This window comes from Gallinula chloropus (assembly GCF_964237585.1).
Source record: "Gallinula chloropus genome assembly, chromosome: 2".
Classification (NCBI taxonomy): Eukaryota; Metazoa; Chordata; class Aves; order Gruiformes; family Rallidae; genus Gallinula; species Gallinula chloropus.
In genome coordinates this window covers 142,424,515-142,436,765 of record NC_140086.1, presented here as the reverse complement: position 1 = coordinate 142,436,765, position 12,251 = coordinate 142,424,515, and the positions used below count along the sequence as shown (strand labels likewise).

General features: G+C 40.4%; 1 protein-coding gene across 5 annotated transcripts in view; it reads right to left on the bottom strand.

Moving 5' to 3' along the window:
- Positions 1 to 12,251, bottom strand: part of CACNB2 (calcium voltage-gated channel auxiliary subunit beta 2) — a gene marked incomplete at its 5' end in the record, with an annotated part of 258,460 nt that overhangs the window by 99,349 nt on the left and 146,860 nt on the right. The gene's annotated exons all lie outside the window — the stretch shown is intronic.

Sequence of the window (12,251 nt, the reverse complement as noted above, 5' to 3'; positions counted from 1 at the left end):
AAATATGACAACATACTATATCATGTTCTCAGGACCACAAGATAGTTCAGGCAGAAAAGGGGTTCAGGAGGTCTCAGTCCAACCTCCTACTCAAGCTGTGTGACCAGATCAACTTGTTCAGGAATTTATCCAGTTGGGCCTTGAAAACCTGCAAAGACAGAGACTGCATAACCTCTCTGGGCAAACCTGTCACATTGACAGACTATCCTCATGGTTAAGTTGTTTGTTCTGATATCCAGTCTCCTGTGGGTGGAACCTCTCTTCTTTCAATTTCTGGTGTTTCTCTCTTGCTGTCTGTTTTGGGTTTGGGTGGCAAGGTTTTTGAGGGGAGGAGGGGGGCTGCAGGGGTGACTTCTGCAAGAAGCTTCTAGAAACTTCCCCCATGTATGACAGAGCCAATAACAGGACATAGGACATAGGATTTGTCATAGGAAAGATCCACCACTAACCAAGGCTGAACCAATCAGCAACGGTGGTAGCACTTCTGTGACAAATATATTTAAGAAGGAAAAAATACCCCTCAAGTGGCAGCTTTTTGCTGCCAGGGAAAGGAGAAGATGTAAGAAACTTTGCAGACACCAAGGTCAGGGAAAGAGGCACTGCAGGTGCTGGAGGAGAGAACTCCCTGCAGCCCATGGAAAAGACCATTCTGAAGCAGGCTGTCCCCCTGAAGCCCTGGAAGATGATGGGAAGCAGAGATCCCACCTCCAGCCATTGTGGGACCCCAAGGTGGAGCAGGTGGAGACACCTGAAGGACACTGTGATCTGGTGGGGAGCCCATGCTGGAGCAAGCTCCTGGCATGACCTGCAGCCTGTGGAGTAAGGGGCCCACACCAGAGCAGATTTGCTGGGGGAACTTGTGAACCCATGGGGTAACATGCTGAAGCAGTCTCGTCTTGAAGGTGTGCACCCCATGGAAGCCACGCTGGGGAAGTTTGTCAACAACTGAAGCCCCTGTGGGAAGGATTCACATTGCAGAAGTTCACGGAGGACTGTCTCCTGTGGGTGGGACCCCACACTGGAGCAGAGGAAGGGTGTGAGGAATGCCCCCCTCCTAAGAACGAAGGACCATCAGAGAAAACTCATGATGAACTGACTGAAACCCCCATTCTCCATCCTCCTGTGCTGCTCAGGGGGGAAAGGAGTAAAATAAGATATCAATATGAGCCCAGGAAGAAAGGAGGGGTAGGGAGAAGTGTTTTAAGATTTGGTTTTATTACTCATCATCTTACTCTGTCTTGATTGGGTAATAAATTAGATCATTTTTTGTTGTTGTTGAGTATGGTTTTCCTGTGATATTAATTGCTGAATGACCTCTCCCTATCCTTATCTTGACCCACAAGCCTCTCATTACACTGTCTCCCCTATCTAGCTGAGGAGGGCAGTGATGGAATGGCTTTGGTGGGCATCTAACTTCCAGCCATGGTCAGTGCAACACATCTTCTCACCATGGACCTATGAAGAGCTTGGCTCCATACTATTGATAACCTCCTTGTAGATCCTGGAGGGGCTTTGTTTTCCCATCAAAGCCATCTCATTTCCAAACCAATGGAAGAAGCCCTGGTCCCTCAGCTTGCCCCATCAGGCCATGTGATCCAGCCTCAACCATCCTGGGCACCCTTCATTGAACTCTATCCATGTCTTTCTTCTCTTGGGGTACCAAAAGCCATCACGGTAAAGCAAGTATGATCTAAAAAGTGCTGTGCAGAGAAGGGTGATTGCCTCCCTGGATATAGTCCCTGTGCAGGGTCAGAAGTTCAGGACTTTAAAAGAATCAGTAACTTTGGAAATTAAATGGAATTCTCCCCAAAAAAGAGCCAACATATACCTTGGGCAAACCTGTTTTTATAGATGTGCTATACAATAGTCTTTCAAAAAATTTAAGACAAGCAATGCCTCATATTGCTGTAAAGCAACGTTATTAATATGCTACCAGGGTCATTCAACTTTGTAATATCCCTCAGATAAAAAGATTCCTTCTAACACATTTCTACTGAGTTTTTGCTCACAAAGGAGTCTCCAGCATCTGCCCTGATGAAAGACAGAAGAATGGTAACGCGGGTTCTGCAAGCCTTAAAGTCTCAAAATGTGCTGTGCTAACTCTGACCAAAGAAACGCAAATGAATCGATGTCATCCCTGACAATTTGTTTTCTTCAGGAACTGCACTGTCTAAAGCCTGCTTTTTCCCCTCTGCTCCATTGTTTGGAAATGGAATTAATTCTCTCCTTAAACTCATCTGGTTATGCTCAATTAAAAGTCCTATTTCCTCCAGTTTACGCAGGAATCAGTTTCTGCTTAATAAATTACAACCCAAACTTATCAACTGTACCACTGCTGGTATCACCACTGGACTCCTGCTGAGGGGACAGGAATATTACAAAGATGTCACTGAGATTGCTGTTCTGCTGTGCTAATTAGTAAGCCAATTAATATTTGGATGATAAAGAGAAGAGCAAACAAGGAGCCAGCAAAAAGTAGAGAGGTGGATGTTGTGCATGATCCCTACCACAGAGGAGTACCTCTGACAAACCAGCAAAGGACAAGGCTTTGTGAGGAGAAATATTAGAGAAAGTTTTCAAGAATGTAGGAGATGGACAGCAGGCCAATGAGCATTTCTGAATTTTTACTAGCTCTTTTCTCTCTCCAGTTTGGCAGTGGAGATGATCACAAAAGTAGAAAGATATATTTTCTAGGAAGAAAAATACTGTAGAAAAATACTGTCAAACAAAAAGTTTACCTCAGTGTTATTTGCGTTTACATGCTTGGCATTACAAGCAGAGTTAGTAAGAGTATTTGCCTCTTTTTAAAATAATATACGTTTTATAACATCTAACCACTTCATCCTCTGTATTGTGTGCAGTTGTCCATTAGAACCAATAAATACCCAGTGGTTCTAGACGTCCACATTGAAGCACAGAACAGGAAGTTAATTCCACAACCATTTTTTCTGCTTACAAGCTTTCAACAGGCTTTGTGTTCACACTGCTCTACATCTAAATGAACTCAGGTCTCAAAATATTCATGTACAGGTAAGAATTACACAATGATACTGAAACCCAAGGTGCACCATCTTTTCCAAATCATACCTATTGCCCACTCCATAGACATGAAGATTGTATGCATTCTGCTGCATCACAACTCAAATATGCTTATCCTTGCATTGCCTGGAAGATTCTCCAGAGACACGATGCCAGCTTTCCTGGCAAGCTTATACTCAGAAGTCAACAGTAAAGGTAAGACAGGCTTTTCAGGCTTTAACAATTCTGACTCCTACTGGCTTTCAATAGTGTTCCAGTTCATCTCCATCCTGGAAAAAAAGGAATTTAGTTTCTTAAATATTATCTTTTAATTATTTTTTACATTTATCCTTAACTGATTTCAATTAGGCTGGAACACTCACAACAAAGTATTGTAAGCTTTTATTTAAGGAAACCAGAATTTTAGTGTATATTTGTACTGCTCTCCTTCCACCACTCCTGTAGTAATTATCTATAATCAGCAGTATTTCATGCAATTAGTGTCTCCCTAGCTTCCTAAATTTTTTTGAGTTTACAAAGGGTAAAACAAAACTGATGGCTTATTGTTTCTTTGCTCATGAAGAAAAAAAGGAAGTGTTTGTTGCAGCAGTTGGCACAGTAACACGAATGTGCTCTTGTGTTTTGTTAGTTGTCTGCAGGCATGGATCTTTCTTACAATTTTTTTTTTTTATGATTTGAAAAGGCAGCAGTATTTTTAAGTCCTGTTCTTTTCAAAATCATCATAGCCTATGATCTCAATAGCAGCTCCTTCTTGTTTCCTCTCTGATTATGCTAAAATAGACCTTGCTTAAAATTGAATAGCATTTCATTCACGTCATAAAACCTTCCAGAGAAATGCAGGGACAGCACTGTCAATTGTCACAAGGCAAGTTGATCCACAAACATGTTGTGTAACTGGCAGAACTAATCTCTCCCACAACACTTACAGACACAGATGTCCAGGTTTATTTAAAACAGTCCTAAGCGAAACAGCACAACTTGTGGTGTTTGGGTTTTTTTAAATGTATGCTTTTTACTGGGAGGCAACTGATAGGAGAAAGACTTCAAATTGTATTCCTGTGCTGACAAGACAATAGTGGTTAGAGGAAATCTGTTAGATTTTATTTTCTCCCTGCACACACCAAGGACAGTCCCATCCAGGCTATTTCCCAGATGTTCTTGCCTCCCAATTCCATTGAACTTCTGGATCCAAACTGATTTTGTACTAGCAAGATACAGATGAACAGAATTAGTCATTGTTTCTTCCAAATTCATTACTGATGAAAGGTGAGGGGATGCATGGGAAAACTCATTCAGAAGGCATAACAGTTCAAGTTACTAGCTGGTATCAGCAAATAGGTGTATGCAGGGATTATTTAAAAAAAAAAAAAAAGGATTTTCTTGCTGTTAAGTTATAATGAAATGTTAGTCAGTGAAAGCAAAATTTCACATATGTTACTAGAGTCTTATACAATAATGCTTATACATCTCTGAAGGCCACCCATGTTCTTGTCAGCACATCCATACAACAAATCACAGAATTACAGCAAGCAATACGAATAATTCCATCTTGGAAAGGCTTTGGGATAATCAGGGGAAAAAACCACAACTTTCTTAAACACACAGGGTAAACCACAATATGACACATATGATTAACATATGACACAATAACATGATTAACAATACGACACACATGACCCTACTTGAGTAACAATCTAATGTCCTTGTCCTTCACATCTCACTTTATAGATATATCATTATATTTATATGGAATGCAGATGAAGGCAAAAGAATCACAGTGAATTACAGATTAGAGGCTTAAAATTTCTGAATTGTACAATGCAGTGGGAACTAAACCATTGGCAATTGCTGGACAAGACGAAGACTTCCAAGAGTAAGCTCTGTCTTGCAACACAAAGATTGGAAATTCTACTTTGGAGCCCATAAGATATCTTATAGTCTGTATTCTCTGAACAGAACCACAGAAAAAATAGGTTGGGGAGGGGACATCTGGAGGACAGGGCATCTAGTCCCACCTCCTGCCAAATGCAGTGCCAGACTCAAAACCAGCTCACTCAGGACCTTGTGTAGTTGTTTTGAAAATCTCCATGGATGGAAAATTTTGAAATTTATATAGAATTTTACTAGTTATTATCCTACACCAGAAAAATTAAAGGAAATTCTAAGAGTAATCTATCATCTTGAGATAATAATTTAAGAAGTTATATGACATATAGCCTCAAAAATTAGCTTGCTGGGCTGCTTCCACAGGCAGACAAATAAAATTGTATCAAGTTCAGCACAAAGTCAGCTTTAGTAGCCCATTTCTGCACATGGAAAAACCTTCAATTATTTCCAATGAAGAAAAAAGCAAGATTCTCATTTACTTTCAGGTAAATACACTTCATAAAAAGGCATACAAACCCTTTTTTTCTCATCATATTGAGTTTCTCCTTAAAGGAATAACTTTGCAGTACAATTATGTTCTTATAGTACTCTAATAATAGCTATACATTTATTTGCCTTGCTCCTACAAACTGGCTTTCTGTTATTCTGTCTGCTTAAAATTCCTGTAATGGTCTGCCTGCCCTAAGACTTCAGAGTTCAACTGGGTAGGGAGCACTCTTATTTTGGATTTCTGTACCAACATTGCTTTGCCTGCACCAATAAATACTTTAACTTAAAGAATTTCTTTTTAATAAGTTTTTTTCAAGATATTTGCAAGAAAACACAGAAACTGATTAAAAAACAGTCAAAAACATATTAAAGCCAATGCTTATTATATGTTTGACTTGCTTGTAAGATTTAACGGAACACTAGAACTATATTGTATATCATAAAATACAGCATGTTATTCTAGCATTTTAAATGCCCCAAAGTCCTATGCATTGCTAAATTAAAACGTATAGATCCATATTGTGTTGTAAATGACAAGGTACAATGAAATGTGCATAGGAGACCTTTCAGGGATTTCATTCTTTCATATCTCAAGAGAAAAGCTTTTAAAATTGCTGGTTCCTATAGTCCTGTAGTTACTGCAATCTTAACACCCAAGTTGCACTAGATTTTTTTCCATGTAGAAATCTTAGACAATAATCTAGTCACTGATGCAAAAAATAATAAACAAGCTTGTTATGATTTGCTGAAAAAAGAATTAATGACTCCAGTACAAGATGAGCTAATGATCCACAGCACTTCGTAATTCTTATTCATCAGTTAAAGTTGTTATCTAGAAAATAATATGTAGCGTAAGTAAACAAACAGGACTTCATTTAGTCAGTCCAGTTCTCCAGAGCTTGTTCATAATTTAGAGAAGACATGTCTTCATGAAGACAGAAGACAGATGTCCATGGCTTTGGTAAACAGGTAGATGGATTTCTTTTTTCTGTGATAGACTTCTTTAATAAAAATAAGTAATGTTTTTTTTTCTGATCAGCTGTTGCTGAACTGGTTCATCAGACCTGCTTATTATAACCACTGGAAAAGAAAAATGTATTCCCACAGAGACATAATCATGCAATCTCAACTGTAAAGGAGAGAGGGGATAAAAAAAAAAAAAAAAGAATTGTGTCTGGAAGACATTATCAAAGACCTTTCAGACCAGATAATCTGAAACAGGATATTTGGCCCTTGGTTCCCCAGTGTAGAAGCTTCCTATCAACATGACATTGGACTATATCCAGCCTGCCTCCTAGGAGTGCTTAATTGAGCTGTTGTAACTTCTATAGTGTTGAAAGGTCAAGAGAGCAGTGAGCTAGCTAGACTGCCAGACACCACCTCATACACCATTGATGGGAGAAAAGTAACTGTGCTACCCAGGGTAAAGCATCTGAAGCAGCCTGCTGCACCAGGCAGCAGGCACGCACATATGGCAGGCAGCGTGAACATGCCTTTTTGACTTCAGCTTTCCATATGGGCTGCAGGGGAGTCACGTTTTCAATGTTTCACATAAAACATCTTGTATGTGTACCCCCTCTGCTAATTGACATCCATCCACAGACTAAACAACAGACATCAAAAAGCATGTCACAAATACTTGACTGTAAAACAAACTTTAAAATAACTATTGTTCAAGGCACTAGATTGAGGCCTCTGTAAAATCTGGAATTTTCTTGTACCATATTCATGCACATCATATACAAGTCTCATTTCTTCAAGCTACCTTCTTCTAAACACCTACAACTTTCCCGTGTAGGGCTCTACCCCAAGAGTTACAAACACATGACTGACCAGGCATGCCATTAGCATCTTTCACCCACAAGGCTTCTCTCTAGCTACGCAGGTCCCCTGGCATCAAATTAAAAAGTAAGTATGAATATATGTGGAGTAACAGGAAGCAAGTTGTAAATAGTTCCCAAAAGCCTGGAAACACACAAACATGGGTGCAGAGGAATCCAACCTAATTAAATACGTTGCAGCTATGTACATCAGAGGACAACTAATTAGCTTGTTGATAGCTCTGTGCTGCGGCAGTCAGATTACTGCCCCTTCTGGTAATAGTTACTATGACTACATTAGGCTCCTCACTGAAAGAGTCATATTTTTAATATCAAGACCTGTACAGCTGATGACAATATGCAAAAGAAAAATTCAAGTTTTCCTGATCTTTAAGTTATTTTTTCAGATGTTTCTGCCAGTTCACTTCAGAGAGGTAACCCGTCCAGCGAGAGGGCATTAGTGCTTCACCAGAAGCAGGCACTATGATCATATTTATTTCCTTCAGATGGCAAAAACTGAAACAAAGACAAGTCTTAAAGATTTCATCAGGACTTCATGCTAGTTACACAGTTAGAAGCCAACGATGATCCTTATGGGTCCCTTCCAACTCTGTGTATTCTATGATACTTCCTTCCCCCTGCTGTCTCCCAATACAAAAGAAGCCCAGAGGTATGGAGCTATTTTAAGGACTTTGGTGGAGGGCACACAGAGATGGGTCTCTCCACTCATGTCCCCCCTTTGATTTTCTCACTAGGTGAGAAGCAAAGGGAACTATGATAAAAATACACAAACAAATCAGCACTGGTGAGGCCACACCTGGAGTTGTGTCCAGTTCTGGACTCCTCAGTACAAGAGAGACACAAACATACTGGAGTGAGTCCAATGAAAAGTCACAAGGATGATGAAGGGAATGCAGTATCTCTTACATGAGGAAAGGCTGAAAGCTGGGACTGTTCAAGCTTGAAGAAGAGAAGGCTCAGGAGGGATCTTATTGATGCATATAAGTATCTGAAGATCCTCTTTGTACTCAGGATATTCTCAGTGGTGTCCAGAGACAGGACAAGAGACAACAGGCAAACACTGAAATGCAGGAGGTTCTCTCAACCTGAGGAAACACTTTTCACTGTGAGGGTGACTGAGCACTGGCACAGGCTGCCCAGGGAGGTTGTGGAGTCTCCATCCACAAAACCCATCTGAACGCAATCCTGGGCCACTGGCACTAGGTGGGGCTCTGGCCTGAGCCGGGGTGGGGAGGGTGTGGACCAGATGACCTCCTGAGGTGCCTTCCCACCTCAGCCACTCTGTGATCTATGTAAAGTGTTCACCAGGCTGCTCACTCACACCACTTGTAATACCATTTGGAAATACTTTGGTTTGGTTAGTTTGTCTTCATGTTTCTGAGGTGAACTGCAGTGGTCCTGCCAACCCAGGTCAATTTCACTCTACGCCTCTTCCTCTCTATCCCATTAACTACACAGAGCTCCCCACCTTTTTCTTGCCTGTTTGTGCATTGGATTGTGGGGACAGAAGTAGGGGAAAGCCAGACATAGTAAAAATCCCTGCCAATAATCAAAAAAGCTCCATCCTTAGTTAGTGAAATTCAAATTAAAGAAAGGAGACGAGAAAAGGAAGCTATATGAAGGTCAAAGAATCTACTTCACGTTCACTGCATTACTCGGGGGAAAAAGGTATGGTCACAATAATCATACAAATCATTAACTGCAAAGCACCCGGGTGTCTTGGGAGTTACACAGAAACGATCAATGCCTCTCTCTTTATAGATGTCTTAAGTTTTTCCTCTCTAGTGTTTCCCTCTCTAAACTGAAACTACTTCAGGAGCCATCCTGCTACCCAATTGAAGCCAGCAACTCTCCCAGGCTTCCCTTGGGAGAATCGCAGAACTCACATGCAATGCTTGAAACACCACTGAGACATCTCTGAGCTAGTCATGGGGGATGATGCCATACAGCATGACCCTCATTTCTCCAATTTAGGAAAGGAAAAGCATATTGCTTCTACTCTTCGGCTGCTGCAGAGAATCCACGGGTGAAGTCCTGCTAAGGGTGACTGTTTCACAAACCCACATCCAGCTCTGGATGTGAGGACATCTGTCTTTCATATAGAGCTCTTCTTGCTAAACACCCTGGTTTAGGCATGAATCTCCATTCCTAGGACAGGTGTACAACATTTGCAGTTGAAAATTAATCAAAAACTAGCAGGTATTTGTAAAGCAACTTACCAGCTTTAAAACGTTAAACCTTTATCATTGCCAAAAGAGAACAGAGACTCATGTAAAATGTAAAGACAATGTCAAATGATTTGTCCAAAGATGGACTCAGGACTCTGAAGCAAACCTCAAGGGCTGATTTTAATTTTCCTGTCTTTCCACTCTGTACTTGTAGTTACACTCACATGTGCCACACAGCTTATTTATCTGAAAACAGCATGAGATGTGTTGCCTTAGTTTGAACTAAGGTGAACAACGAAAAGTCCTTCCAAAATTTTAGGGTCAACATTTCACAGTGTTCTGCCACAGGAAATCTGCAGAACTGTGCTTGCAACAAGAAGCTTACAATTCAAGCATGTAGGTTCCCAAAGAAGCAACCCTGATTTATGATTTTTAGACATGTTCCTGTGCTAGACCACAGCATGATAAAATATACTGTTGCTAAACAGTCCCACGTGAGTCTCCAATCTGAAAGAACACCCTTATTATCTTTTCTCCCTTCACTCAGTTTATGAAAGAAGGTAAGTAGCGATGACTCAGAATAAACACTGAAAACACTTCAAGTCGTTCTCCCCACTGATTTCTAGGACTTCAATAGCATGTTTCTAAAATAGGGGGGGTTCCCTCCTCACAACAAAATTAGCCCTATCAGCAGCACGCCCGCTGCAAACGGAACCACCGTCTGACTGATTCATGAGTAGCACTCAGTAAGGAATTCTTCTCAAACCTGAATGCCTTTTGGCTGCTTCAAGATCTTTCACTCCTTTAGAAATTTAACAGACAGATTTTCATATTTTTTAGAAAATAATGCTGCCCTGCAGGAGCCGTAAGTATAACTGGCATCTATCAAAATCATACTTAATGTTCCCTTAGAATTGCTCCATCCTGCAAGAGGACATGGGCGAACTCCAGGGAAATGAAGATTTGATTTAAACAGACAACTTCAAAACTTTTGCCTGGAGAACACAAGTGACAAATGCTGGATTTCCAAGATATCCAAAACATTTGTTCTGGACAGCACAACCAAATCACTGGAATTATAAAGAGGCCTTCCATTCTTTTTAAGGATATTTTGACAGATAAATCTATGAGAGTCAAGTTTTGAGATACTTAATAGAGTTTAAAAAAGCTACTGGACTGCAAAAGTTTAAAAGTTGCATGCAACGAAGTGAATGACATTCAGTGATTTTCCTTAAATGAGCATTTATCAAGAAAATTCCTCCCTGCCCCAGAACGACTCTGCTATAAAATAACTTTCCAACAATTTGGTTGGTCTCAGAAGAAATCCTAATTAATCCTACACTCAACATTGCAATGCCTGCCTATCCTACTACAACAGAGCCCAATGCTTCTACTGGGAAAGGCTGCTGGGAAGGAGATGAAAACACAAAGGTGTCCCATGCTCAGTTAAGTTAGTGCTATTAGCTTTGGTCTGAATACCCACACCCAGGACCCCTGGAAAGGCTCAGCACCCACAGCCCCAGTGAGGCCCACCTAAGATAGCAAGAGCAGGGGCTCTACAGCTGTGGGACATGCTCTGCTGTGCCAGGCACTGCTGGGGGGCACAGGAGAGCCAGCCAGGCCTCCCAAATGTGCAAGTACTACACTGGGTTTCCATCATCCCTTATGCAATAACTCAAAAGGGTGTTGGGAATGAGTTTTAGATGCTTTTGCTTTGGGAGGTTGATGCAGAATATAACCTACCAGTTAGCTGTGAAAAGGAGCTCCCAATTTTTGCTCTGCTTCTGATGAACTATTCCAATTATGTTCTGGTATTAGAGGTTTATTTTGCAAACAGGGAAATCCCTACATGAAAAGTTAAAGCCACAAATGAGATTGCTTGGCCCGTAGCTATTTATAGTTTCCTGCTTACTATCTTCAAACACATCTAAATTTCCACGTACGTGAGGCATCAAAAATGCCTCAAAAGTTAACTGCATGTTTACTCCACCAGTTTGTAAGAGGTTAATAAACTTCTGCCTCAAGTGCTAAAATGCAACGTCAAAGATAATATCACAAGTAAGAGCATTTATGCAAAAGCTAATTCAAACAGGAGAGGAGCCCAACTGCGTGATTTTCTTAATGATTAAAAAAATATGGTCTTTTTTTAATATAAAGTGGTCAGGAAGCCCAGCATTAGAGTGATGTTTTTTGACAACTGATCCTTAAGTGATATTATATTTGCTTAGACAAGGTTTGTGGGAGATGTTGTAAAAATCAGTTATCGGTCCTGTCGGATATCCTGACTTCTCACGCACTCAGAGTAAGCGAATAATCCAAGTTGTTGATACACAGGAACAAAAAGAAAGCCAGCAAGGACATCACATGCAAAAGCTGGTTGTACCAGTCTGTGGAATGTTGCTATTAAATTTAACTGAGTTACAATATCGCTTCAGACACTCATGTTTCTGAAAATGTGTGTGCATGTGTGCGTGGAGCTGTGTGTGTGCATATGGAATGCACACAATGACCACAGAAAGCTCTATTTCTCTATTAGTCTATTTAAGGGTTTGGTTTTTAAATAGGGTTTTATTGAATTCCTTTAAGAGATATTTTCATCATGCTATGTTGCATTTTATGAGTAACCTCCTTTCTAGGATAAAAAAAAATCAACTTTTATATGCATAGCAAGAATGCCTCAAACTAATCTAAAATTTGAAATTAATAACAAACTTAAATTTAAACCCCGAGATTCCTGACTGTCACTCTTTTCACTCACTTCGTCCTTTAGTGACTCATGTGCAATTGTTTGTGTGGGAAGATAAAACAAATGCCTTTTCCACAGCAT